This window comes from Belonocnema kinseyi, chromosome 3 (assembly GCF_010883055.1).
Source record: "Belonocnema kinseyi isolate 2016_QV_RU_SX_M_011 chromosome 3, B_treatae_v1, whole genome shotgun sequence".
Taxonomy (NCBI): Eukaryota; Metazoa; Arthropoda; class Insecta; order Hymenoptera; family Cynipidae; genus Belonocnema; species Belonocnema kinseyi.
The window spans coordinates 2841817-2845789 of NC_046659.1; the positions used below are offsets into that span (position 1 = coordinate 2841817).

Genomic DNA, 3973 nt, shown 5'->3' on the forward strand with positions numbered 1-3973 from the left:
TCGAAAAGACAAGGAGTGAACGCAGGGGCAATAGAGTAGTTGAGAAACAGTTAATAGTCCGGTGCGTCTCGCATAGTCCTATTCAATTGTTCCTTACTTGACGTTGTAAGTTATAAGTTTTGCGACTTTCGGTCTGCACAGTAAAGGGGCTAAGGTAAATATGTTGCACGGCGCTACTATTGATTCATAATCTATCATAATTAAAATTTTCGCATCACATATTTATTTGTTATATTATTACCATTTTTTACACTATTCGTGAGAAGGAATAAAACTATTATGCAAACATTTTATTAGATTCTTGTCTCTGCTAAAATGGCTGAAAAGTATGCTTCGAGCAGTGGCGATTCCGAACCGGAGACATAAGACTCGGACAATGAAGAAATTGATGATCCTGATTCGGGAGATAATTGTGAGGGAAATCAAATGTTTGAGGATGCTTATTTTTACCCATCAATCAAAGACTTCGAATAATCCAATCGATTACTTCATTTACACAGGCCGACAAATTTCAAAGCCAGATACCAGACCTAACATTTCGGAAGGATTTCGATACGCTGAATCCGAATCCGTGCTCCAAATCGCTCCTGTACGTCAGGTTTTCAAGATATCCTTACCTAAAATTGCAAAAAACGCGTTTTTTATCTGTGTTTGAAGTTATGTAACTGAACAAGAAAAATGTCTACTGCAAAAGCTAATATGGAATTTGAAAGTACTAATCTTCCCCTTTCAAACCTACTTGGACTTATTAGAATAACTTTATTTTTCACCAAAATATAGTAATTTGAAATTTTTTATTTTAGCGTTTTAACCCATTAACGCTGAGGTGTTCAGATTTATACAACGCATTCTCTATTGCTGACGGTACGATATTTTTTCTTGGTAATATTATCTCAGGGCTTTTCAAGGGACAAAGTCTTTTCTTGATTGGCTGGGCAATCTAAAGTCTTACCTTAATTGGCTGGAAAATTTTAAGTACTTTCTTGCGTAGCTGGATAATCCCAAGTCTTGCCTTAACTGAATGGGAAATCGTAAGTCTTGCTTTGACTGGCTGGACGATTGAAACTCTTTCCTTGACTGACTGGGCAATACAAAATCTTGCCTTTATTGGCTGGGCAATTCAAACTCTAACAGTTTTCCATATTCGCTCTTCTAGGAGTTATAACAAAAAACTGAGCCAATCGAAAAGGAACCCCCGAAAACCTCTCAGATAGCATTTTTAAGGGACAATGGCATACCATCTCGGCGTTAATGGGTTAATACGCCAAATTGAAAAACTTCATTTCAAGGTTAGCCCACTTGTAGTGTGGAATTCAATTATTTCACGAAATGTAAACGACTATTTCGCTGCTCCCAAGGTTAGATGGGTTAGCCTGCTTATGATTTGGTAGGGGTGATTTCTGGGTTTGGGTGAATTGGCAGGTAGGTGGGTTAACGTACTTGTGGCATGGAACTTCATTATTCTAAGAAAAATATTCGACTAAACTTATTGTTCCCAGAGCTTGCGGCTTGTTAGGGGTGGTCTCTACCCCTAGGAAGCGGCTTCCGTAGAAATGAAAAGACACGGGTTCCATATTTTTTATTGTTTTATCAATGTGCAAAGTTTGGTTCCAAACGATTGTACGCTTTTTTGTTGGTATTTTGTGCGGGATCCTTTATTCTTTTTTAAAGCCCTAAATTGTGGCCGCTATATTGGATCTTCTAGAGGTTATAACAAAAAACTGACACCGGCAACAGAAAGGGCACCCTTGAAAACCCTTTAGATAATATTTTGAAGAAAAAATATCGTACTGTCAGAAATAGAGAATGCGTTGTATAAATCTGAACACCTCAGCGTTAATAATGGGTTAAAACGCTAAAATAAAAAATTTCAAATCACAATATTTTGGTAAGAAATGAAGATATCCTAATTAATCCCAGTAGGTTTGAAAGGGGAAGATTAGTACTTTCAAATTCCATATTAGCTTTGTGGTAGACATTTTTCTTGTACAATTACGTAACCTCAAAAACAGCTAAAAACGCGTTTTTTGTACTTTTAAGTTACGTCGTCTTGAAAACCTGACGTACAGGAGCAATTTTGAGTTCGAATTCGAATTCAGCACATAAAAATTCTTCGGAAATGTTTGGTCTGCTTTCTGAATTTTGACTTTTGTCAAATTTTGTCGGCCTGTGTTATTTTTGTGATTCTTCTCTATATCAAAAGATTATAGAGGAAACGAATCGTTATGTAGCTCAAAATGATGGAATACAACATTTACATACGAAATCTTGGAGCTCGCTTACAAAAGATGAGCTTGATCATTTTCTCGTTCTTTCGATTCTAATGGACCATGTTCGGAAAGGTAGTTTGAAAAATTATTGGTCTACAAATCCCTTACTACACACTCCAATTTTTCTCAAATAATGTCTCGCGATAGATACCTTCAAATTCTCCGTAATTTACACTTCCACAACAGCGAAGAAATTACAAACCACCCTTAAGTGAAGATAAAGCCAATAATAGACCACCTACAAAACAAATTTTCGGCAGCTCTGATTCCAGGCAAAAATGTATGCATAGATGAGAGTCTGTTATGATGGAAAGATAGACTTCGATTCAAGCAATATATTCTATTGAAGAGAAAGCGTTTTGGCATCAAGCTTTTTTTTCTAGTAGACTGCAGAACTCAATTTATATTGGGCTTTGTTTTACACTGGTAAGAACACTGATTATTATCAAAAGTTAGGCATGGGTATTACTTGCGATATTGCCACTCACTTCTTACAGCCTTATTTTTATAAGGGTCATGTTATGTATGTAGATAATTGGTATACATCACCTACTTTAGCAGATTTCTTACACGAACGTGATACAGGAATATGTGGCACGGTGAAAGCGAACAGAAAGGGAATGCCAAATCTCGATAACAAATTAGCTCGAGGTGAAGTGCAAGTCGCTCATGATGATACATGGATGGCAAAGAAATGGGAAGATAAACGTAGTGTTCGCATGCTTACGAGTGTACACCAGCTTGAATGTATCGCAACTAGAAAAATAAATCACTAAACAAAAGAAGACATTATAAAACCAACATGTGTTCATGAATACAATCAAAATGTGGGCGGTGTAGACAATATAGATAGACAATTATCTATAACGGTATCAGGGCGAAAAACAATGAGGTGGTATCGCTAGCTCTTTTTTCACCTTCTTGTTCTATGTTTATCTAATGCTCATGTTTTATATAAAATGAGAAACGCAAAGCCTCTATCATTTCCTTCATGCCGATTACAGGTTGTTAGATCCTTATTGAAACTTGATCCTACTGAAAGGTGCGCTTGCAACAATGATTCACCTACTCGATTAGTTGGCCCACATTTTCCGATGTATGATACAAGTCGAAGGTGCCACTTGTGCTCTTTGCGTAAGAATAAAAAGCGAACAATTTACATTTGCCCCACATGTGATGTTCCTCTATGCGCCGCACCATGCTTCGAAGAGTACCACACCCAAAAGAGGTTGCCATAAGGTCAAGCACACCAATGTGAGAGGTAAGGGGACTCACAAAAATCAAGCACCCAAACGTGAGGGGCAAGGGGACTCACCAAAATCAAGCACCCACAAGTGAGAGGCAAGGGGACTCACCAAGTCAAGCGCCCCATCGCGAGAGGCAAGGGGACTCACACAAATCCAGCACCCCGAAGGGATCGTTTTTTCGCCACGTCCACGTCGTCGGTTTTCGGTCACGCTAAGAGCGAAAGCCAAAGTATTTCTTCTAGAAAATTCGATAAAGCTACTAGTTTTTTTGTTGAAAACTCTATTTTAGAAAGGCATCGTTCACCTTTATTTTTGATAAGAGGAACTGAAGAAGCTATTGTACATCTTCATGGATGTAGTTAGAGTTCATTGCACTTTTGGTAGGAAAAAGATCGTCATTTTGAGGTCGAGAATGATGTCAAGATTTTTTCCACTATTTTTTTAGTACTAGGCACA

At 37.8% G+C, this 3973-nt stretch overlaps 1 pseudogene; it reads left to right on the plus strand.

Annotated features, from left to right (window-relative positions):
- Positions 1-376: 376 nt before the first annotated feature.
- Positions 377-3508, plus strand: LOC117168966 (annotated as a pseudogene).
- The last annotated feature ends 465 nt before the right edge of the window (positions 3509-3973 follow it).